This window comes from Mytilus trossulus, chromosome 8 (assembly GCF_036588685.1).
Source record: "Mytilus trossulus isolate FHL-02 chromosome 8, PNRI_Mtr1.1.1.hap1, whole genome shotgun sequence".
NCBI lineage: Eukaryota > Metazoa > Mollusca > Bivalvia > Mytilida > Mytilidae > Mytilus > Mytilus trossulus.
In genome coordinates, this window is record NC_086380.1 from 73,687,205 (window position 1) to 73,714,785 (window position 27,581).

Sequence of the window (27,581 nt, forward strand, 5' to 3'; positions counted from 1 at the left end):
CCCACGTCCCCACATGTCATTGGAGAAATTAAATAAGTGTAAGAAAAAAAAATTGTATAAGAAAAATTAATTTCCTGCCAATATGCACATCTTAATAGTATGTCCTTATTATCTACAAAATTTCATGAAATTCTGTTGTGTGGTTTCAGAGGAGTTAAGATGACAAACTGTTGCAGAAGTACATTGAGGCAAATAAGTTCAAAAGGGAATCGCAATTTCCCGTTGATCTGCACAACTTCATAGTATGTCCTTATTATCTGAACAGGTTTCGTGAAATTCTGTTGTGTGGTTTGAGAGGAGTTGCGATGACAAGAAACAGGACTGACGGACGGACTGACAGACGGACTGACGAGTCAAAAACATTATACCCTCCGCAACTCGTTGCGTGGGGTATAATAAGGGGAGAAATTTGATTGGTTAACTTCCAATGATGGTTATTTTCTTATATGCAATGGAATGTGATGTGAAACTTTTTCTATAGAACTGGACAGGATAAAACTTTACTCATGCCAAGTATTTCTTTATTTGAAACAAAGATAAATTCTGCACAATTTTTTGAAAAGTGCAAATTTAACAAAGACTAATAGGGGAAAATCAATGGTGGTATTACACCTAGAGCCTTTTTTCATAGTTTTTTCCATGAATTGTTGCTTGTGCTAAAAAATCTCAATTCCGTCCAGCAAGATTTGCAAGGATTGATGGTTTTTCTCCTCCATGTTGCTGTGCAAATTTCTCTAGATGCTGTTAACCTTGATTTGCTGGCTAAAAATCATTTCAAAATAACACTTCTTGTCAAAAAGCCTCATCTGTTGAATTTTCTTTTCTTTGTTTACATCAACCTTAAATGTGAACAAATAGTATAGCATTTATATTTAATATACTTGTCCGTGTAGGCCTTTGTAGGGAATAATGTTAAAATACCAATTTCGCTGCACCAGATGTGCAGATCAACAAATAGTTTTCATCAGTGATGTTTGAGGCCAAATTATTACCATGCAAAAAACATATATATTTTTTCTACCATGCATGACAAACATGTACATTTACAAATGTAATTTTAATACAATGGCATGCATTATCAATAAAATACTTTTTGGGGTTCTTTTTGTAAGGTATCCCTCTTTTCATTCACATTGACAAATGTAATTTTAATACAATGGCATGCATTATCAATAAAATACTTTTTGGGGTTCTTTTTGTAAGGTATCCCTCTTTTCATTCACATTGACAAATGTAATTTTAATACAATGGCATGCATTATCAATAAAATACTTTTTGGGGTTCTTTTTGTAAGGTATCCCTCTTTTCATTCACATTTATAACTTCATGTACAAAAAAATAATAAAGACAAAGTATAAAAGAGACTTTAATCAGTGCGGGGCCACTAGGATATTTGCCCACTTTGCACCAGCACTATGATGATTTCCTAGGCAGGGAATCGAACCCTGGTACACTGAAAAAGTCTCATAAATATACAATGATTATAATGGTAGCACAAATTTTTTGGGCAATATATACAATGGTTTACTTGAATGATCTGTTTGATATTCTAAAAACTTGGATCATAATTTCAAAAATCTAAAATTTGAAAACTTTAATTAATAATCTAATTGATTTAAATTTTATACAAACCCGACTATACACAAGTTACTGTAAATTCATTTGCATTTTTTCCCCATTTAACCATATGCTCCGCAGTGCCCAGCTTTATATGACCGCAGAGGTCCAACCATGAACAGTTGGGGCAAGTATTAACACAACAATTAAGCTTGATATAGCTCTGAATTTGGATTGTGATTAAATAGTTGACACAACATAGGTTTCTATCACAGAATGAATTTTGTCTAAGATCTTAAACTTCGAAACTTCGAAACTTCAAAATTTTAAATTATGGTCCAATACCCACAATCTAATTACATGGTTAGATTCAGCATATCATAGAACCCCAAAATTCAATTTCTGATGAAATCAAATAACGTACAATTTTACACCCTTTAGATGTTTCGATCTCAATGTGGAGCAATTTAATTCTAACCGGGCCAAAATATTAAAAATCTAAATACATGGTTAGATTCAGCATATTGAAAAACCCCATACATGTATATTCTATTTTTGTTGAAGTTAAAGTGACATCCAGCGCATAATGAACATGATGAAATCCAAAATCAACACTTGTATTAACTATAAAGTTCTAAAAACATCTTAAACCCTTGAAAAACACCCTATAAAATTACAAGATTTATTTTGTTCTATTGTCATTCTCTTACCCAGTTCAAACCCTACCTTTGATAAACATCATTCTCCCATCAACTTTTTTTATGCAGACACCACTGTATTGATCTGAATCATGCATCTGATGAGTAAAAACCCCTACAAAAGAGTTTTAAATGTTTTTTTATTTTTGTGCTTTAACACCACTATCTCAGGTTAGAGAGAGGGTTTAAAATTTGGATCCATCAAATACGTTTAACCTAACTGCAGTTATACTATATGCACAATATGCCTGTCCCGACTCAGTATCTTAAGTGGTTGTACATGTAGCTTGTTAATCTTTTTATATTAGACTGGCAATAAGTTCTTCCTACCTGAATTGTTTCACATTAGTACTCATTGGGGCTTGAATGGAGAGTTGTCTTATTGGTAACGATAACACATCTTTTTGTGATTATATTCATGTACAATGTTATCAGATTATAACATGGTATTTTTCATATCGCATGTATTATCAGCCCTAGGTGCAATATCAGCCCAAAAGCCGCATGGCTCAAGGGCTGATATTGACCCAGGGCTGATAATACATGCGATAAGAAAAATGACATGTTATGATCTTTTTATCATATGCTTCAACAATGGAGAATAATAACGGCTAAAATCATAATTAATCATTTTACGTGGTTACCAGATAGAGTTCAAAGAGTGAAAAGATTACGGACGTCGGACTCATAATTAAGTTCATTCGATATGAATACTTTCGATCATCTGCTCAACAGAGAAGAAAAATATTTTGTTATAGATGAATCGACAAAATATATAATTAAACAATATACATAATTAACATTGTTTGAAGGTCAACTTTTTTAAGCAACTTTCTAAATTAATATGTTTGAAACTGTTTTAAAAATGCAATTATTTTTAATAATTTGTTTGTTTCTTTTTTTTCTAATTATTTTACACAATATATTCTCAAGTATCCAAATATTGTTTTGTACACTTCTTTGTAAATTGATGTGTTTTCACTGAAAACGTTGCATTGAGGTGTATTTTCCGGAATTTTCCGAGTATCACCGGAATGCCATGCGATAATGTTACGGAAAGGCATGCGATAACAATCGAAGCAAATGATAAACTTTTCATATCAGCCCGCCAAGCACCAATCGAAAAATATGGAATTTACGTTAATTAAATGCTATTATCACACAGTAAAAATGATATGTTATTTAGTCTGAGTATATGCTAAATATATATATTTCATGTATTTTTGATCTTATTACATTACCTTTGTGTTAAATCAAATCAGAAGAGGGGGACTTGAAAGTACATGTAATCCATGGCTAACAAAGATGCAGCAATATGGATGATTTTGAAAATTAAGCATGGGATCATGTAAAATGGCAATATTTACAATTGTATCTACACTCTTGTCAGAGTCTGTATAAGAATTGTGAAAGTATAAACTAGAGGCTCCAAAGAGCCTGTGTCGCTCACCTTGGTCTATAGAGTGAATATTAAACAAAGGACGCATTTGAATTCATGACAAAATTGTGTTTTGGTGATGGTGATGTGTTTGTATATCTTACTTTACTGAACATTATTGCTGCTTACAATTATTCTATCTATATTGAACTTGGCCTAAGAGCTTCAGTGGAAAATGTTAGTTAAAATTTACAAATTTTATGAAAATTGTTAAAAATTGACTATAAAGGGCAATAACTCCTTATGGGGTCAATTGACCATTTAGGTCATGTTGACTTATTTTTAGGTGTTACTTTGCTGTACATTGTTTCCCTTTACAGTTCATCTCTATCTATAATAATATTCAAGATAATAACAAAAAACGGCAAAATTTCCTTAAAATGACTAATTCAGGGGCAGCAACCTAACAGCAGTTTGTCCAATCCATCTGAAAATTTCATGGCAAATAGATCTTGACCTGATTAACAATTTTACTCCCTGTTAGATTTGCTCTAAATGCTTTGGTTTTTGAGTTATAAGCCAAAAACTGCATTTTACCCCTATGTTCTATTTTTAGCCATGGCGGCCATCTTTGTTGGTTGGCCGGGTCACGCCACACAATTTTTAAACTAGATACCCCAATGATGATTGCCGCCAAGATTGTTTAAATTTGGCCTGGTAGTTTCAGAGGAGAAGATTTTTGTAAAAGATTACCAAGATTTACGAAAAATGGTTAAAAATTGACTATAAAGGACAATAACTCCTAAAGTGGTCAACTGACCATTTTGGTTATGTTGACTTATTTGTTGATTTTACTTTGCTGAACATTATTGCTGTTTACAGTTTATCTCTATCTATAATAATATTCAAGATAATAACAAAAAACAGCAAAATTTCCCTAAAATTACCAATACAGGGGCAGCAACCCAACAACAGGTTGTCCGATTCATCTGAAAATTTCAGGGCAGTTAGATCTTGACCTGATGAACATTTTTACCCCATGTCAGATTTGCTCTAAATGCTTTGGTTTTTGAGTTATAAGCCAAAAACTGCATTTTACCGCTATGTTCTATTTTTAGACGTGGCGGCCATCTTGGTTGGTTGGCGGGGTCACCGGACACAATTATTAAACTAGATACCCCAATGATGATTATGGCCAAGTTTGGATTAATTTGGCCCAGCAGTTTCAGAGGAGAAGATTTTTGTAAAAGTTAACGACGACGGACGACGACGGACGCCAAATGATGAGAAAAGCTCACTTGGCCCTTTGGGCCAGGTGAGCTAAAAATGAAGTAAGGCTACTCTATTCTGACATGATATTGGGGGATTATCTAAAAATAATATATATTAAGAAATACTTTATCATGTTTATTGTAGTTTTAACATTGGTAGGCATTATAATATATTCATGATTATTTTTGCACAAGCAAAAGTGAAGGACCAGTTTAAAGTTCACAAAATGGTGTCTTGCATTTTGTCAATTTTGAAAAACAAAGAATTTAGTATTTCCATCAATTTTGTTCATTAAACATAGTAAAATGATGTCCATCTATAATAAAGCAGGTGTAATGGATAATCAGCAGTACCAAGAAATACTTACAAAGGTTTTGTTGAAAAAAAGTACGATGATTTTTACTAGTTCACATTTTAGAAAGATTTAAATAACCATAAATTGAAAGACTGCAAACTTCTATGAAATATGTTGAAGTTCTTCTATCAAAATAAAATCTATTCGATATTAAAGATTTTTTTCATTCTCAGAGTGCATCTTACAATTCAAAGTAGTAGATAGATTTGATAAGAACACATATTCTTCTATTTGTCTTTTAGTTTCTAAGCAAAAGGGATCTGCAAAATGATATTATTATCTCGCAATTTCAACAAATACATTACTATTTACTTTACCTAAGATGGGATGAATTAGATGCACTCAACATTTGTTTTTGGATTTGATATATATTTTGTAATAAAAGTGTTTAGGCCTGTCTTTCGTTTTTGTTAAAATGCTTTTTCCATATGGGTTTTTGTGTTTCTGTATTACATATGACGTAGCTCTGTACTTATACATTCTGTCAGAGAGTTACTTTTCTATGAATATGTTCTATGACTTGTTTTTTTACTGTTACGAATCACAGTTAATGACTAAACTCAACAAAGACCCATCGAAATTTATTTGATAAATTCAACAACACTTACCGTTATCTTGATGATATTTTTTCATTAAATAATCAAGAATTTTCTCAATATACTGCTGAAATTTACCCTAAGGATCTTACTTTAAATAAATCAAATTTATTCGGTAATAACTGTCCTTTCCTGGATTTAGATATTTCGGTTTTAAACAGGAAACTACACTCTAAAATTTACAACACAAGAGACGACTTTTCTTTCCCTATTGTTATTTTTTCATTTTTAAATGGTGATGTTCCTTTGGCACCATCTTACCGTGTTTATATTTCACAACTTGTTTGTTATGCCCATGTCTGTTATGACGTTTTTAATTTTAACAAACGCAACCTATGTATTACTGGTAAATTATTAAAACCAGGGATATCATGGATATCTTTACCATAAATTACTTAAAACCTTTACTGAATTTTTCCATAGACATGATAGATATAAAGATTTGTTTTGAAGCTTGATTGTACCTGTAGCAAACTTATTTCATACCGGATAGCACATCCTCATTTTTACGGAAATGTTGTTAACAGTGCCCAGAAATTTAGAAATGATCCATGTAAACTTGTCGCTCCCTTAAATAACTTATTCTAAAAGGTTACCAATTCAACACTGTAATAAGATCATTGAACATTGTTTTATTGGTATAAATATTGATTTTGATATCAGTAGATTAAAAGATTAACTAAATATTACTGGTATGTTATATACATACATGTATACATATTCATGGATCTACAATCTGTCGATACCTGTAACTTGGCATTGCACAAGGTCATGTTTTTCTCTGGCTGTTTAAGACGTCTTTACACTAAATCCATTGGATGTTGGATGTGTACAGATTGATTGTTTAGTCTTAGTTGCATGATTTTTTATTAGTTGTTAATGGCTTTGAACTAGCTGTGTCAGATAACTGTGAGTACTCTCGAGCTCACATCTGTTCATTGTGTCTTTTTGTGTCGGGATGTTTAAGTACCCAGCCACGTCCACTTGTATTTTTTGTCTATCTGACAAGTTAATAAAATTGAGAATGGAAATGGAGAATGTGTCAAAGAGACAACAACCTGACCTTGGATAAAAACAACAGCAGAAGCTCACCAACAGGTCTTCACTGTATCGAAAAATTCCCGCACCCAGAGGTGTCCTTCAGCTGGCCCCTAAAAAAATATATATACTAGTTCAGTGATAATGAATGCCATACTAATTTCCAAATTGTACACAAGATCTAAAATTAAAATGATACAAGACTTGGGATAAGCCAAAAATGTGGCGGGGTTTAACATGTTTGTGAGATCTAAACCCTCCCCCGGGCCCTATACCTCTAGCCCATGTAGAAAAGTAAACGCATAACAATACGTAAGCCTTTATCAACTGATTTTTATAGGTCCTTCTTATGTTGTACTGTTATACCACTGTCCCAGCTGGTTAGGGGAGGGTTGGGATCCAGCTTACACGTTTAACCCCGCCACATTATTTATGTACAAAAAATGTATGTACCTGTACCAAGTCAGGAGCCTGTAATTCAGTAGTTCGTTTGTCTATGTGTTATATGTACATGTACATGTACATATTTGTTTTTCATTAATTTTTTTACATAAATAAGGCCGTTATTTTTCTCCTTTGGATTGATTTACATTGTCTTTTCTTGGCCTTTTATAGCTGACTATGCAGTATGGGCTTTGCTCATTGTTGAAGGCCGTACGATTACCTACAATGTATAGTTGTTAATGTTTGTGTCATTTTGATCTTTTGTGGATAGTTGTCTCATTGGCAATAATATCACATCTTCTTTTTTATATGACATCATTTAACTAGAGGCTTTAAAGAGCCTGTGTCGCTCACCTTGTTCTATGTGCATATTAATTAAAGGACACAGATGGATTCATGAGCAAATAGTGTTTTGGTGATGCGATGTGTTTGAAGATCTTACTTTATTGAACATTCTTGCTACTTACAATTTTCTCTATCTTTAATAAACTTGGCCCTTTCCAAAAATTACTGTTAATTTAAAAGTTATCATGTACATATTTTTAAATTACTGTACAATATCTAAGATACAAGGTATACAGAAAAAGGAAAACAATTTTGGACATTGAACGAGTTACCAAGGCAACAAATCATGACTTAATTTGCATCATGTGCATAATTTGTAAAATTTCTTGATTTTCTTTGTTGTTCTTCAAATTTTTAAGTATATTTTAGATTGAAAAGGAAGTGCCAACCTAAGAAACAACTTTGGTGATATTTTGTTAATAGCATAAAAGTTGTAATAAAGCATCTGTTAAATTATTATGATTATTTTGTTGTTTCTTGGCTGATATGTTTTCACAACAGATACATTGTATAAAGATAGCAAACTGTATAAACTCTGTATTTTTCATCGTTTTTGTGAAAACAGTATATATAATACCTAATTGTGACATCATCACATAAAAATCTTCATGTTTTTCATGTTTTTGTTGATATTTCTTGATCCTAATATGCATTTTTAAACAGTATGTGCCAATTTGAAAAAAGTTATTTAAAATTTGTTTTGGCCTTAACCAGGCCGAGGTATTTCTTAGTACTGCTGATTATCAATTTCACCTGCTTTATTATAGATGGACATCATTTTACTATGTTTAATAAACCCTACTAATTTACCCAACTTACCGAATTAAAGCAAGACAATCATAAGTCATGTAAGTATCTGAGATGTTCCTTAATGTTTAGAATAAAAAGATTGACGTGAGGGTAATGCTCTGAGCCCTCGGTATAAGTCTACAGATTGCTCTAAAGCAATTGTATACCAAAAATTGTTGAAAATTGACTATAAAGGTCAATAACTTCTTTAGGGGTCACTTGACCATTTTAGTCATGCTGACTGATTTGTAGATCTTACTTTGCTGAACATAATTGCTTTTACAGGCTATCTCTATCTATGACATGTATGATACTTTTCAAGATAATAACCAAAAACGGCAAAATTTCCTTAAAATTACTAATTCAGCCCAGGGGCAACCCAACAACCAGGTGTCAGATTCCCCTGAATATTTCAGGACAGATAAATCTTAGCTTGATAAACAATTTTAACCGTGTCAGATTTACTCATAAAAGCTTTGGTTTCAGAGTTAAAAGCCAAAATCTACATTTTCCCCTTATGTTCTATTTTTAGCTATGGTGCCCATCTTGGTTGGTTGCCCGGGTCAATGGACACATTTCTTAAACAAGATACCCTAATGATGATTGTGGCCAAGTTTGGTTAGATTTTTGTAAATTAAAAATTTTTGTAAATTAAAAATTAAAAGTTAATAATATATGTCATGTATGTAAACATGGTTAAAGACAATGGACGATGAAGACTGACGTGAAAAGATGAGAAAAGCTCACTTGGCCCTATGGGGCAGGTAAGCAAATCAGACATGGAGTCTATCCATGCTAAAATTTTACAAACATGCCTATCGGAAACACTTGCAATATTGGAAAAATCATGGTGTATGCAATTTTATCCCCACCAACATGACCAATGCAATGTCTAAAGGGAAACAAACAGGAAGAAACCTATCAAAAAATCAACAGACCATTTATACAGCCACCAGTTGAAAGAAGTTCAGGCTGACAAAATATTATTCGTACGAAAAGAAAATTCGCAAAAGAATCCATCTACCATTTTGTCTTACATGTCTTAGTACTAACACGAATAAATAGAACAATTTTTTTTATACAAAGAAGGGCTGCAAGGTATGTGACAACTGCTAGACATGATGGACTCCCTACAATAACTAAGAAAGGAAACCAGACTTGTTATGTTTTACAAAAATGACAGAAACATGTTTGAAAATATATATCATGAATATCTGAAGAAGCCATTTGCGCCAAGGAATAAATGAATAAACAGAAAAAACATAATGTACATCTAAAACTTAAAAGACAACCAAGTAACACACTCGCATATGCATATTGATGTCCTTCATGCCACAGATCCTTGAGTTTAAGTTGTACATTGTATATCATAAGAAGACCATAAGAATGATCCAGGGGAGGATCCAGCAATTTAAAAAAAAGGGGGGGGGGGTATTCCAACAATAATTATGTCCCCATTTAAAGCTTCAAACTCCCCTGGATCCGCCAATGTGATCTACCACCAGATATGCAACAGGCAGACAGACACCAGACGGCTGATGCATCCAAAAGGTCAAAGTGGCAATTTTTAAAGCTCAAATTTCACAAGTATATCAATTTCACTGGATCTCATCACCTGACTAAACAATCGTCTTGTTAAACAGAAAACAAATATAAAATATCTTAAATCTTTGACTTGTTGAAGAAGGAGTATATTTCTTTATTTACATGCATGATTTATAATTTAAATATCCGACAAAACAGTCAGAAGCAAGCTTCCGTACAACCAACATGCATGAGTAACGAATAAACAATAAAAAGATAAAAAAAAACCCTTTTTTCTTCAATCCATCAAAAATACATCTATCTGCAACAATACGTTAAAATTCAGTTGAAAGATTGACATATAAAATAATGATTATATAACGGAACGATTTTACCTGCAAGCTGCCATTTTGTCCTATTTAATCGAAGCGAATGAATCCAAAGGTGTTCCGAATAAGATCTTCGAAAGAATATATGTGAAATTTCAGACGTGCTACTCATATATATGTCGAATATTTTTTCTATTTCTTACAATTTCTTGGAGAAAATTAATCGAAAACTGCAGAAAGTTCCCACCACTTTACTCAAATAATAATATAAGTGATATATATCAGTTTTTTTGGTGGAAAACCAAAAAAGGCGAATTAGCCCAAACGCCCGTTTATAACTCCAGCTAGATATGCACTTTACAGACGGTCATATTTCATAAACCGATAATTGTTCAAATAGTTGTCCGATTTAAATGTTTGGAAGCGTTTTGGGGAGATATTATCTAGCTGTATATCATATTAAAACCACAAAATGATAACATTAACATAACAGGTTGAAATTAGTACAAACCTTTGGGCGAATTTTTTTCAATTACCCCAAAGAATTTATTACCCCAAAGGTACCAATTTTACATATAAACGGACACCAACAATCTATATTTCGATTATATAAACGAGTCTAAATTGAAAACTACATTCAAACCTATGATTGCGTTGGATAAAAACTGCAATTCTTATATGTGTGCTGGATATTGAAGGTTATTAAGCTCAATTCATTGATTATTTTGGCACTGTGTGTATTCAAAGTGGAATACATATATTATAGACTTAGGTAGGATATTTGATCATGCAATTTTATCGTAGTAACAGAAAGAAACAAGAATGTCTAAGTCATGAATACAAATTGTGGATCTTAATTGTACTCGTCACAACTTCATTAAATATATAATCATGATAATGTACAGTTCAATATAAACACCTGCATACCTATAATTTGTTTTTCTTACCATATTTATAACTTTTCCAGAATTTATAACTTCAATTTGATATATAAACTTTTTCCCGTAGATAATGAGAAATGGAGAAGACGGAAGAAAATATGCCACAAAGAAAAGATAGTGTGGATGACCTGATAATGATGATGAGGTAATTTTTTCAATATTTAAAATGAGTAGGTGAAAAAAAGGTGTTGCAAAGGTTTGGTAAGACATTTTCTGCTGTTTGACAGAATCCACCTATAACTAGACGTACATAATCCATTACAATACAATTTAAAAGTAATGTCGCTCGCCTTGATCAATGTGCATTTCCGGAGCACCTGAGATCACCTAGTGTTTCGTGGGGTTAATGTTGCTCAGTCTTTGGTTTTCTATGTTGTTTCTTGTGTGCTGTTATTTGTCTGTTTGTCTTAATGTTTTCATATTAAGCCATGACGTTGTCAGTTTATTTTCGATTTATGCATTTGACTGTTCCTCTGGTATCTTTTGCCCCTCTTTTTTCAACAAAGGATACTCTCCAACATTAATATTGAAAATTATAGAATTCATGACAAAAATCTATGTTTTCTTTGATCTTGTATTGCTGATATCTATCTGTTAAGCTTTTCACTATCTTTTTTAGTTTTTGCTCAAAACACAAATTAGGGTTTAAAATAATCCTTATTTGAAGGCATTCACTCCTATAAAGAGTGACAGTCTATTAACGATATCGACAAACTTTGACTTGTCAGTAGATCTTTCCTTGCTTATAATTTTTACTTATTTAAGTTTCGATTATATATTATAATTTTTATACGACCGCAAAAAGTTTAATTTTTTGGTCGTATATTGGTATCACGTTGGCGTCATCATCTGCGTCGATGTCGTCGTCTGAATACTTTTAGTTTTTGCACTCTAACTTTAAAAGTGAAAAGAAATCTTTGAAATTTTAACACATGGTTTATGACCACAATAGGAAGGTGGGGATTGATTTTGGGAGTTTGGTCCCAACATTTTAGGAATTAGGGGCCAAAAAGGGCCCAAATAATCATTTTCTCGGTTTTCGCACTATAACTTTAGTTTAAGTAAAAAGAATATATGAAATTTTGACACAAGGTTCATGACTATAGAAGGGAGGTTGGGATTGATTTTGGGAGTTTTGGTTCAAACAGTTTAGGATTTAGGGGCCAAAAAAGGGCCCAAATAAGCATTATTCTTGGTTTTCCCACAATAACTTTAGTATAAGTAAATAGAAATCAATGAAATTTAAACACAAGGTTTATGACCACAAAAGGAAGGTTGGGATTGATTTTGGGAGTTGAGGTCCCAATAGTTTAGGGATTAGGGGCCAAAAAGGGGCCCAAATAAGCATTATTCTTGGTTTCAGCACCATAACTTTAGTATAAGTAAATAGAAATCTATGAAATTTAAACATAAGGTTTATGACCATAAAAGGAAGGTTGGGTTTGTTTTTGGAAGTTTTGGTCCCAACAGTTTAGGAATAAGGGGCCCAAAGGGTCCAAAATTGAACTTTGTCTGATTTCATCAAAAATTGAATAATTGGTGTTCTTTGATATGCCGAATCTAACTGTGTATGTAGATTCTTAAATTTTGGTCCCATTTTCACATTGGTCTACATTACCTTAAGGTCCAAAGGGTCCAAAATTAAACTTAGTTTGATTTTAACAAAAATTGAATTCTTGGGCTTTTTTTATATGCTGAATCTAAACATGTACTTAGATTTTTGATTATGGGCCCAGTGTTCAAGTTGGTTCAAATCAGGATCCAAAATTATTATATGAAGTATTGTGCAATAGTAAGAAATTTTCAATTGCACAGTATTCAGCAAAAGCAAGAAATCTTCAATTGTGCAGTATTGTGCAATTGCAAGAAATTTTCAATTGCACAGTATTGCGCAATAGCAAGAAATCTTTCGCATAGTATTGTGCAATAGCAAATATTTTCAATTACACAGTATTGCGCAATAGCAAGAAATATCTAATTGCACACTATTGTGAAATAGCAAGAAATTTTCAATTAGAGTTATCTTTCTTTGTCCAGAATAGTAGTTGAATCAACATAAATCATTGTTTTATACAATATACAATGTATATTCACTTTTACTACCAACTGATAAATTAAAACAATCTTTACCATTCAGTGATAACAAGCACTTTATTTTACATTTTAATATTTTAAGATGTATTTAAATGAGTAGTAAGTGTTGCAAACTCCATTAGAAATTTGAATTGAGATCAGTTTTGGAAAAAGGGAAAGGGGGATGTGAAAAAAAATGGGGGGGGGGGTTTCTTCAAACATTTTTTTGAGAGGATTAATATTCAACAGCATAGTGAATTTCTCAAAGGCAAAAAAAAAATTTTAAGTTCATTAGACCACATTCATTCTGTGTCAGAAACCTATGCTGTGTCAACTATTTAATCACAATCCAAATTTAGAGCTGAATCCAGCTTGAATGTTGTGTCCATACTTGCCCCAACCGTTCAGGGTTCGACCTCTGCGGTCGTATAAAGCTGCGCCCTGCGGAGCATCTGGTTAAGATATGTGTGACAAAAAACGCAAAACAAACTTTTCTCTGTTTATACCGGTTTTCGAAATAAAAGACAAAATTTGAATTCGAATTTTAATTTTACCCCTTTGTTCTTTTTGAAGCCATGTCGGCCATATTGGTTGGCAGGCGAGATCATCGGAAAAATGTGTATGCCTGAATCGTAGTGGAGGAGGTTCCGTCTGTCCGTCTGTCCGTATGTCCCAAATTTGGTTTCTCTTCTTTAACTTTAGTTTGCTTCAATTAAATATTATGAAACTAATAAATAATGCAAATAACCATAAGACACCAATCAAGTTTGAATTTGGGCATCGTTACTTGTACCACTCTAGAGTTATGCTCATTTACAAATGTAAAATTGATGAATTTTTCGTTTTCATTATGTAACTTTAGTTTACCTCATACAAATGTTATGAAGCTTATACACAATGCTTATTACCACAAAACACAGATCGAGTTTGAATTTCGCGGTAGCGCCACTTTAATCTTTCTAGTCTAAGAGTTAAGCCTGTTTACAAATGGTAGAAAATGCTGAATTTTTCGTTTCCGTTCTCTAACTTTATTAGATTTTACTCAAACATGTCAAAGCAAACACGATTTATCAAAAAAAAAAGATATTGTGCTGATTTATAAAACTAGCACAGGATAACAGATGATCAAATGTTTTTTTACTTACATTATATTCAATGTTCAAGAAAGCAGAATACATTTATATTATGTATTTTAATTGTTTTTTGTAATATCAACATTTTCCATTAAAGAGAGTTATATGTTTACATAATCTTTTGAATTCTTTAAGATTAGATGAAATAGACATAATCTAAATGCGTTATGTTTCTGTAAAACAACATATTATATGTGTTGTGATTTTTGTTCAAAAGCCACGAAGAAGGAACAGTCGAATAAGCTTCTTTTCTCAAGCAATTATTAACTAAGCCCTCTTGGACAGTGACAACGCCAATTTCTTTAGTGGTTTAAAATTGTTAAATAACAAAAATGCCAAACTACAAGGAAAATTCGAAAAAAGTCCGTAATAAAATGGCAAAATCAAAAACTCTAACACTTAAAACGAATGGACAACAACTGTCATATTCCTGACAGGCATTTTCTTATGTAGAAAATGGTAGATTATTTCTACTACTTGTACATATTTTGTCAATGCGATTTACTGTATATTTGATGGTACCACTACTCCGAGACAGCATCAGCAACTTTTGCTATTCATTTATCACCTGTCATGCGAACCAAAACTTCTCTGTATTAAAAATTGACAACATATTTAAACACCAATGTATGGTTGTGGACCCAATATATACCATCAGATACGAATATCAGTTCATATGTTCTGTATTCATATTAATACATAGAAAGGTTTGACCGAAATACAACAACAAAAAACTATCAACTCTTTACTATAACAAAATACACAAATTGGCAGTAAAAAGATATGAACATAATTGATCTAGAATCGAACTTTAAATAATACTTTCTAATAGTTTCTATGTGATTATTTATCAATTATTTAACACAGACAACAAATTTATATGTATCCGTATAAAACATTTCTAGGTTTTCTATTTTGACAATTTACGGTATATTAAGTTACAATATTTATTTAGTAAAAAACCATACCCTCCCCCTTAATTTTTTAAGGTCGCACCCTTACATAAATAAATGGTCAAGATTTACGTGTTATAGTTTACCAAGAACTTTTATCAATTAGATATATTCTTTGACTAATATATATCAATCAAATCGTATTTTGGGACCATCATATTCTAATTTAGCTTCAAAAACGTATGACTTCGAAAGAAGCTGCAAGCACAAATAAGGAATCTGTTCCACTAGGGACAGTAATATCTAAAACAAAATGCTCACATACAGAAACGTTTTGGTTTCCAATAAGTTACGATTACCAACTTCGAACCAATATACCGATTATAATTCAATGAGTTTCATCAATTTATTTTTTTAAATATTTTTGAAAATGTCTTTTTGAAGAGTTCTAGATCTTTTTATTTTTCTTCCTTTCGTGTTAGTGAGTTAATGTTATTTTGCCGCTAGATTCATGTACACTTTTGTTCGCCGTTTCAGAATCTAATGCATCCTGGGTAATGTTTCCAAAAGTGTACACCAAAACGTGATTGGTTTATAACGTTCTAAACCATGGAAATTCAGCCAATGACGTAACGTTATGTTCATTTTGGTGTACGAACAATGAGATTATCCATAGTCCTTTAAATTCTGAAGCGGCGACCTTTTCCTGCCAGGATGCTACTTTTGTCAAAATTTTCTCCGCTTCACGCCACTTAATTTTTATAATGTTAAAAAAAAGAAACGATCCTTATATACCTGTTTAGTGACGAATGCATGGGAAGGTCAACTATCCGTATATATATATGAGACGAGTTGATCTGATCGGCCGTGTGAACCTAATTTTACATTTATAAACAAAGAAAATAAAGTTCCTATAGGCATAAGAATGTGAATCAGATTTGGCAAATTTCAGCTTTTTATTGCTCCGCCTGGGTAAGAAAAATATAAAATTCACTATCACACCAACCTTGCACCAAAAAGATTCCATTTTATTGACGATGTGTGAACAAAACAAACAGACATAATAGGTGATATATTGAAAAATAGGGGTACATGAGACGAGTTGTATATACATAATGTACACAGCCATGTATCACTATCACTGCTGATGATCCGATGGATAAATCTGTTGTAGAGTTGTCCACCCGTTTTTCCTCGTTTTCTACGCTGTCTTTCTGAGCTCTAACCATCTTGCTAAACAATCCAACTGCTTTATTTCCATGTAGATATTTTACATCTACAATTTTACTCAGACCTGCTGTGAACTACTGAATATAACCAAATAAACGGGGAACGTGTTCATTTGACATAGATAATGACCCATCTTACATATAACGGTATAAAGAGTGATTGCTCAAGAACGGTAAAAGTGACACCACGAAAATTAGCACTTCATCTGTGTTTTATGGAAATGCTATTCATAAAATTTGGTTGAGGCAAAATAAAATTAGAGAATGGAAACTAATTGATAGGACGTACGAATTCGTATTTAAGGACGGACAAGGGTAACACTTCTTATAAGGTTATGCCTCCTTCCGCTGCAGCGATCGGGTTTGAGTCGTGCTAGAGTCGTTAAGGAGTCGTGAATAGTCGGGTTAAGGTTGAGTACAGTCGGATAGAAGTCGGGTAGGTGTCGTTAAAAGGCTCGATCAAAATTTGGTCACGCTTGGTCGTGGAAATTTGGACTTTCAGGATCATCGAGTTGATCTGATCGGCCGTGTGAACCTAATTTTACATTTATAAACAAAGAAAATAAAGTTCCTATAGGCATAAGAATGTGAATCAGATTTGGCAAATTTCAGCTTTTTATTGCTCCGCCTGGGTAAGAAAAATATAAAATTCACTATCACACCAACCTTGCACCAAAAAGATTCCATTTTATTGACGATGTGTGAACAAAACAAACAGACATAATAGGTGATATATTGAAAAATAGGGGTACAGCAGTCAACATTGTGTTGTCTAATCACTATAAAAACAAACAAATATGTACGCAAACATTTACTATGGCACCATAACATGATTGTTGGTTGCTTTACGCCCCATAACACAATGACGGGATGTATATGTACTGAGCAACGTCATATGCATCAAAGAATCACAATAAGTACTTTTAAAACGATGTCATTTAATTTCGTAGAAAGCGATACAAAAAAATGTCAACCCATATCTCTGGCATTGTTCTTAATGTCATCATAGAAATATGCTGTTTTCAATTTACGAATTTTTTAAAACAATTAAAGAAAAATTAAAAAAATACTGAAACTTTCAAATTTTTTAAATAACATGTTTAATTTACTGTTGTCCCAATTCGAATGCAAATTTACAATACACACCTTAAATTACGAGACATCTGCGATTCCGCGCACAATCCAAACCATCAATCGTTCAAATGATTTTCCATCATTTCTGACGTTCCAATTCGAAATTAACGTTGCACACATTATTGATTACAATACGAATTCTAATTTTTCGCAATATATGATGCTAATTACATATTTATATTTTAACATGATTGTCTATATATACAATGTTTTTATATCATTTTCCTTGGTTTAATACATTCGAAGTATTTCTTTCAGTGATATAAAAGAATGGACAAGAGACCTAGTTCACACGTTTGATTTGAGGATTGGTTCGTACATTTTTGTGTTTTCTTCCTGAATTTTTGTTTTTTAATGAGTTAGAAATTGAAAGAAACTCTTCAAATTGACAAATGTAAAACTTTTTAACGAGAAAACTAACGGCCTAATTTACGTACAAAACAATGACCGAGAAACAAATAATTAAGTAAGACATAAACATCTAAGTTGTATGTTCTTGACTTTAAAAAAGGATCATACAGAATGAAGGCGTCAAGAACCCATTTATATTTGAAAAGAAAAATATACCGCAACCTTTGTACGGGTTGATCATGGTGCCATAAAAAAAAGCATAACATTTGTTTATAGCTCATTTCTAGTAATTAGTCGTCGTTTTCAGAATATTTTCTTTTTATATGTAAATTATTGCTTTCAAACGTTTTCTTTCCAGCCCGTGTCAAAACAAATTGCGCGGTCAAAGCAGATGAAATTCTCAAAGAACCTGAAGAAATAAAGTGCAAGGAAAAAGAAAGTATTCGGGCTAATGAGTTTTCAATGGTAAAACCAGATATATAAATGTCTTATTAATAAAAAAGAATAACTGTAGTTCAATGGTGAGGTTGTGCCTACCGAAACTGTCCTCTTAAGTCCGTATCAGAGTTACTATATATAACAAAAACAATGCCATGCAAAGAGTAAACATATTTTAGGTTGAGGGTAAAGTGCATTCTGAGCAACTGTGTTCATCTGTGGTGATTGTTAGTGATTGTATTGTGATTTGTTGACCGTTCTTTCTATCATTACGCGATTTCCTTAAAAGATATATTTTTGACTTCCCAATATAGATGATCGCTACCTCTTTGGTATACGGATCTCATTTTACACTGGTTCGCCGTTAAATCGCCCATTTTATGATGCTAATTTGTCCCACCGTGAGAAGGCAAAATTGTTTTATAATAGCACATAACTTCCAAAAGTACTTGGGACAGGACAATTATTTACACGGTTTTCTGTATACTATGATCATACATATTCTATAAATTAAATGTATTTCCTATTAACTATCAATTCCAAGTTCACTATCCACGGCGGTAACTGATGTGGTCGCTGATATATTATATAAAGACTATATCAGTGACCGCCGTGAATAGTAAACTCGGAATTGATGGTAAATAGCATATACACTTTATTTTAAGTATATGTATGTTCATAGTATACAGAAAAACAAAAAACAAGCAATAACTGACTTTGGAAAAAGAGGGAGAGGGCACCCGCAGGCTAAGACTTTTGATACCTTTCCTTAAATTAGCCAGTCATAAAATATTTTACAGATATTCACCCTACAACAGTTTACATACTTTCAACCACTCACTGAATGCCCTTGATTTTGTGGGTGTGTTCTATTTCATTTCAATTTTAGGGCGCCTATTGATTCTATTCAAGAAATGTAAAAATAAAAAAAGAAGATGCGGTATGATTATTAATGACTAGAGACAACTCTCCACAAGAGACCAAAATGACACAGAAATTAACAACTATAGTACTATGTTCCAAGTCACGAATATGGCCATTGTTATATTATAGTTCGTTTCTGTGTGTATGACATTTTAACGTTGTGTCGTTTGTTCTCTCTTATTTTTTAGTGTAAATTCACATTGCGATAAGACGTGTCACGATACTTGTCTATCCCAAATTCATGTATTTGGTTTTGATGTTATATTTGCTATTCTCGTGGGATTTTGTCTGATGCTCGGTCCGTTTCTGTGTGTGTTACATTTTAGAGTTATGTCGTTGTTCTCCTCTTATATTTAATGCGTTCCCCTTGGTTTTGGTTTGTTGCCCCGATTTTTTGTTTTGTCCATGGATTTATGAGTTTTGAACAGCGGTATACTACTGTTGCCTTTATAGGTCACCTTACGGCAAGTTAGTTTTATAAGGTATATATTATCCGTTACATTTATTAACAACACCTTGTATAAAGATTCTTTTCGAAAATAAAAACAGTTAAATAGAACAAACAAAACTATCAATCACAAGGATATATGAAGGTCTTGATTTGAGGAGGAAGTCTACATAATGTCATTTCTGTGTGTCATAATTCTTTTCGCCAATTTGCTGTTTCTGTAAAATTCGTGTATTCGGTTTATGCATAAGAAAATTTCCACTTGGTATCATAATTTGAACAGGATAGATCTTTTTGTCTGTATCAACGACATATGTATGACGACACTACCACGTTCATCTCCCTTTCTTAGGCTGTCATATTACTGCAAAAATGATACCATTTATCAAAATTAAACCAAACGGGGGAGCACAGACCTATTTTAATTCTTCGTATTATTTGTATATTCGAGATATCGATCGCTAGAACTAGATTTTATCCTTTAAATATAGTGTAACTGTACAACAAAATATAAAAACATTAAAATTGAGAAAGGAAATGGTGAATGTGTCAAAGCGACAACAACCCGACCATTGAGCAGACAACAGCCGAAGGCCACCAATAGGTCTTCAATGTAGCGAGAATTCCCGCACCAGTAGGTGTCCTTCAGCTGGCCCCTAAAAATATGTATACTAGTACAGTGATAATGGACGTCATACTTAACTCCGAATTATACACAAGAAACTAAAATTAAAAATCATACAGACCAGAGGCTCCTGACTTAAGACAGGCGCAAAATTGTGGCGGGGTTTAAAATGTTTATGAGATCTCAACCCTCCCCCTATACCTCTAGCCAATGTAGAAAAGTAAACGCATAACAATACGCACATTAAAATTCAGTTCAAGAGAAGTCCGAGTCCGATGTCAAAAGATGTAACAAAAGAAAAGAAATAAAATGACAATAATACATAAATAACAACAGACTACTAGCAGTTAACTGACATGCTAGCTCCAGACCTCAATTAAACTGATTGAAAGATTATGTCTTCATCATATGAATATCAGGCACAATCCCTCCAGTTAGGGGTTAAGTATCATACTATCATAAAATATATGAGAATAACATAACCCGTGTCAAACCAACAACTGCTTTTTAGAAATAAATGTGTTTAGTTCCGATGCAAAGACCCTAAAAGTGAATCAATATTAAAGCCAAAATATACAATTTTTAATGACCTGACAACAGTATCGTAACTATATCCCTTTTTAATAAGTCTATTTAAAGGTTTTGTTAGTTTCTGAGGTGAATACTGACATTTTTCTGCTTTATAAAGAATATTTCCATAAAAAAATGGATGTGAAATACCAGAACGTATAAGATGTCTGTATGTTGAGTTATATCTAGGAAATATTTCCTTATACTGGTGATAAAATTTAGTAAATGTTTTGACCAGTTTGTGATATCGAAAACCCTGGTGTAATGATTTTTCAGTAATACATACATTTCTCTCGCTAAACTGTAATACGCTGTTACATAAGCGAGCGAATCGTACAAGTTGAGATACATAAACACCATAAGATGGTGACAAGGGAACGTCACCATCTAAAAACGGATAATTAACAATAGGAAATGAAAAATCATCTCTTTTATCCTAAATTTTTGTATTAAGCTTCCCGTTAATGATAAAGATATCAAGATCGAGGAAAGGGCAGTGGACATTGTTAGTATTAGCTTTATTTAAAGTAAGTTCAACAGGATAAATTTCTTTAGTATACATACTGAAGTCGCCATTATTGAGAGCCAATATATCATTCAAATATCTAAAAGTATTGTTAAATTTTTGTATCAAATGTTGTTTTGATGGGTCTTTGCTAATTTTAGTCATAACTTGTATCTCCTAACAATACAAAAACAGGTCCGCAATAAGTGGTGCAGAGTTAGTCCCCTTTGGAATTCCAATAACTTGACGATATACGGAATCTCCAAAGCGAACAAAAATAGATCCCAATTTCACGGTCCACTGAACATAGAAACTGATAGTGCAAGTTTCAGGTTAAAGTTTTTGGTCAAGGTAGTTTTTGATTTCGTTGAAGTCCAATCAACTTGAGACTTTGTACACATGTTCCTTAGGTTATGATCTTTCTAATTTAAATGCCAAATTATATTTTTTATCCCAATTTAACGGTGCACTGAACTTACAAAATGATCATGGGAGTGGAACATCCATGTACTATGAACACATTCTTGTTAAAAACATTTTGATTAGGCAATTGGGTGTTGATACAATACTAATTTGATTGACAACTGCCATTATCACTAAACAATCTTAATATACAAATATTTGACCTCATAATTGAACACACAAATGTAGATATTAGATGTTTGATATATATAAGGATGATAGATTTATTCATTGGCTATTACTTTTGATCTACATTACATAAATTGATTCTGTAAATTATATCTGAAAAATAAATGATAAATGGATTAACAAGATCTTTAAAAAAAAAATGGCTTGAAATAGTTTTACAATTTTAAAACTTTTAATAATAACAATTAATTGTTTTAATTATTACTTTAATCATTATGTCAATTTTAGTCATTTGAATTTTTTTTTAGAAGTGAATATATATTTTTGCAATCAAGAAAGAATTCTTATTTCAATAAAATAAGTTTTTTAATTTGTTTACGTTGAAAAGTACATTTTCAATGCCCTGTGTTGAAAAATACTTTAAAAACTGATCAAAAGGCACTCTACAAATTTTAATCTTCAATGGCTTATAACCACTGTTTCAACCTACAAAATGCCCTTTGTTGACACTATAAAATTCTTTGCTGTTGGTCTAGATTTTATGTCTTACAAGGATGGTGGTAACATTTACTAGAAGAATTTTTTATTTGCATTTTTTTTTAATATTTAAAACAGGTTCGGAACAGGCAACATTATTGAGATGATATATAAACTGCAGTTTAAATAAAATTGTGCAAATTAAGAGACCCATTTTTTTTAATTTAACCTCATTTTATCCTCATACTGGAAAAGCAATTTTCAGCAATAGTGCTTTATAAGTGTTCATTTTTCCCCACCATACTTTAATAATATGAAATTATTCAAACTGCTCTTCTAATCTTTCCTTGGGTGATTTCCATCACTTTGATTTAAATTCATTGCATGCAACATCTTATTTATTGTTTGGAAATTCTTCTCTTGGTCATAAATTTGCATGAAATATTTTCCACAGTACATTCAGAAAACAACAACCAATCAATGGATCACGTTTCCTTTAAAATTGCAGTATTGTAACAACTTTGAACATTATCGAATAACTGATTCGTATTATCCTTTGATCAAATATCATCACGTCTCGTCACTATCACTATTATTTTAAATTTTTAATGGAGAACTAGTAATTACCGTTATTGCTTTAAAACTATGACCTTTTTGACCTTCTATAGCATTCGCAATTTTAATAAAGAAAAAAAACAGACGAAATCTGTTTATAACAGTCATTAATAGAACTTAGGTGCGTTTGTTTCTTGCAACAACAGTTGTATCCGTTGTTAATCATAGCAAATAATGATCTGCAGATACGTTGCATTGCGTGATGGACTTATATTGTATCACTGAAGGAACATATTACACTTTCATAAGCTTTTGATCTACAAATAAACTCATCAAAGATACTAGGATTGAAATTTTGTATTTGCACCAGACGCGCGTTTGGTCTACAAAAGACTGATCAGTGACGCTCAAGCATAAATTGAAAATATTAGATATGAGAATACAAATGTCACTATCATTGTTTTGTGCTAAACTAAATAATGTGAAATCCATGGTATTTAACAATTATAGTATTTATTATTTTGTTTCAAGAAAACATCTGACACAGAAGCCTCAACGAAAACAGAACTAGTTGTGAAAATTAAAGTATTTCCACAAATACTAAGTATTGTTTTTGGTTGTAAGTATTTATCTATCATGTTCAAATTCTATTTGGGTGGTATTTAACAGTGTTTTCATATTGCATACATATATATATAAGTAAGTCTTTACTTTTGAAAATAAAGCACGGTGGCATAAAACAAATAGTGCTACAAAAAATTGCGTATTTGTTTCTTGTTACAGTACCGAATTTCACTTTGTTTAACTACTAGTATTCAATCGAAAAAACAATCGTTTCACGTATATATAATCTTTTCATTGTTTACACTGTATTTACCCATCATATCGGTTTAATTCTTAAAATGAAAGGAGTATAGAGTATCTAAATTTAAAACTAGTCCTGCAAGACAACTAATGCATACTTTTTTCACAATGGCAATGATTTCCATTTTCCTTAAGATTTGCGTTTTTGTTTCTGATCACAGACTCAGTTTTGGTAAGCCTCTTTTAAGACACCGAAGGAATTTTGTGTAATAACTTATCAAACCTGTTTGAAGTATAGCTTTATAAATTTACTACTCAATTTCTACTTGTTTTTTTTTGCATGAAAATGTTATGAAAAAGAAAAGTGTTGCTTGTAGTTAATTGGAATCGTGCATTTACATGTTTTAATAAGATTGAAATAGGAAATATTTCAAAGAGACAACAACCCGACCAAAGAGCAGACAATAGCTGAAGGCCACCAATTGGTCTTTAACGCAGCGAGAAAATCCCGCACCCGGAAGTGGTACTCAGACAGCTGGCCCCTAAATAAAATCTGTTTGCAATCGAGCATGAAAACATTTTTAATTGTGCATTGCGACACGCTTGCATGTCTATTTTATGCTGACTTATTTCTAATTAAAAAAAACACGTCAATAAGGATAGACTGTTCATAGTAAATTAAAGGAGAAAAAGTATTTTGAGTATAAATTTATGTAGCAAAATAAGTAACACATGTAAAAACCAATTACTGTTACGTGTACATGTAGCAAAGTAACAACAGTGTACTATCATCTTCCTCTTGAAATCAGAATGAAAGCAAGTTCTTTTCTAAATGCAACTGCATGTTCTGTTAATTTTCTGAATTAGTCCAGCAGTGTAAAGCCCAAGTCACACTGTCAAGTTTTACTACGATTTAAAATTCTACGTTTCAACTTCGTTTTGAACAAAAATGTCCCGTTATTTTGGAAACTATGTTTTACTGGGTTTGTGCTACGTTCTGATTACGTTTCGCTACGTATTACATGTAGTACGTGTAGACCAACGTTTTCACCACGCATTGATACATTTCGATACGTAGTAAGCACGTTTTGTTGCGATCCGCTTAACTTTGGTACGTATTTACTAGGTGTCTACTTCGTTTCAATTTTCGCTACGTTTGTTGTTGAATTTTCAAAACATACGGGGCAGGTCCAGTTTTGAATAAAGGATCACTACGTTTCGATACGCTTCGTTACGTATATTCCCGTTTCGCTACGCTTTCTAAACGTAGTAAAACATATCTCTTGAAACATGACAGTGTGACTGGGGCTTGAAAAGGACCCTTGTCGCTAGTTTTCTAAGTTTTCGTGACTAATGTTTCTACCCAGGCGTTGTTACTCCTCTTATATTTGAAACAATATATATCGGTACATTTTAAGAAATAAACATAATACAAAACAAATCCCTTATATAATAATATAAATAATTAAAGTTATAAAAAATATATAAGTTTATTAACATTTATATAAGCGAGTACGCAAATCAGTACAAGTGAATATAATAGGCTACAAAATAAACATCATGATCATTTATTTAGTATTATTCAAATTAATCCTAAAAGAAAATGTTGGGTTATTTTATTGACACAAACTGCAGTCACGCATCCAAACAGCTGTGAATGTTATGCCGTTGTAAAACAGATTAGCTTTAATACGTATATAGTTAATCCTATTGGCTCAGGCATTATCAGACAGTTTCAAATTAAATAAAGGTGTCATCCAAGATATTGTATTAATTTATTTACCTCATGAAAATTTCCGAAGGTATTAAAGATTTAGATTGTTTTATGAAAGCTGACCAAGGTTGTTGAATTAATTAGAAAACACACATCAGCCTGGTTTTTTTTTCAAGTTCTCTTTTTTTTTTTTTAAATATTTTAAACGTAGTCCACATCAGGGGTTACATTGTATTCTATCCAGAGTAGAACATAAAAAAATCTTCGAGTGATAATAACTCATATATTGAAGCGTACAACGACGACAGTCTGTTCTAGGTGACAACATTTGCTGTTTCCATTTTTTTTATATCTGGTATTATAGTTGTTAAAAAAATAATCTACAATTTTCATAGCAAAAATCACAAAACATTGTGTTCAAATCAGCAATGGGAATTATTTGAAAATTTAGCTGTCCTTTGCTGTTTTGTTCAGATTCAATCATTTAACTTGATCATATTTACCGCTCTACATAAGACTCATCAGTGACGCTCATATGAATATATTAATAAAGCCAAACAAGTCCAAAGTGGAAGAGCATTGAGGATTCAACATTCCAAAAAGTTGTGCCAAATACGGCTAAGGTTAACTATGCCTGGGATAAGAACTCTCACTACACCAGGTATCGAATATACGATATTTCATTTCGACCAGACGAAGCTGCGTATTTATACATCTGAACAATCAAACTGACGCATCCCTTTAGCCAGGGTATAATGTCGACGGGAGATGTCCAGTCAATATGTCTATACCCAAGGCAATCATTTGGCTTCCACGCTTCATACAAAATGTACTTCGGTCAACGCTTTTACACTCCAATAAATTTACAAAAAGAAGCATTCAATTCTTAAATGAAGTTGATTAAGAAATAACGCGAAACTGCAGTGTAGCCAATCAGAATAACGTATTATGATAAAACATACGTCTAATGTAATTATTGATGTTTATTGGTTCAACAAGTTTGTCTGAAAACAAAAATATTGACCACCATCATTTGATAGTTCTCTGCGTCCGTCAGTGAAGCTCGAACTAAATGTAGGTCATGTTATTTTCGCCGCTTAAAAAATCATACGTAAGACTCGTTTTATGGATCCTTAATTTTGATAGGTACAAAAATGTATCTAATCTTGATCGAATCGTCATGGAACTTCGATGGAGTTTCGCCTTAATGTCTGCTTTTAAGGACGAGTGCACCGCATACATCGATACTTGTTAGACTTGAATTTTCGTGCTATATGGGAATTTTGGGATTGTCATTGGTAAAAATAGTACCAGAGGGAAGGAGATCGATCTACAAACTTCCTTAGTATATGCTCGTCAGAAGAAAAGAACAACATTAACATGAGATTCTGTTTACCAACCACACATACAAAATTAGAACTTTGCATTATTTAACCTAAGAAAACATCAAGGCAAATAAATGAGCTTCCCATTCACACAAAATATAGATAAAACACTAATATTTTTTTACTAAATTTGAAAATTTGAAACCCCCAAATTAATAAAATCAAAAATAATTATCTCTAAAACATATTATGCCAAGGGTCGTGTAAACACTTGCAGTAATTTTACCGCCTCTCCCTGAGGGAATACTCATTGTCGCCTTGTGATGTTTCCATACACCAGAGTAAGGCACACCTATGAAACCGTACTATCAACGTATAATTGCGTATTTGTCCTGAACATTCATGATTTATTTGCCACTAAACGTGAAGCAACCAATAATCAGCAATCATCTTATTTGATGAAAACAAACTCATTAAAAATGAAAACAATTGTAAATCTTGTAAAATTAAGAGTATCATACTTCAA

General features: G+C 32.3%; 1 long non-coding RNA gene across 1 annotated transcript; it reads right to left on the reverse strand.

Annotated features, from left to right (window-relative positions):
* Window positions 1-469: 469 nt before the first annotated feature.
* LOC134682108 (uncharacterized) lies at window positions 470-10,889 on the reverse strand. Its single transcript, XR_010100785.1, has 4 exons — window positions 10,392-10,889; window positions 6,920-7,007; window positions 2,284-2,370; window positions 470-839 (listed from the first exon to the last, which is right to left on the reverse strand). It is a non-coding gene; the product is annotated as an uncharacterized LOC134682108 (long non-coding RNA).
* Between the last annotated feature and the right edge of the window lie 16,692 nt (window positions 10,890-27,581).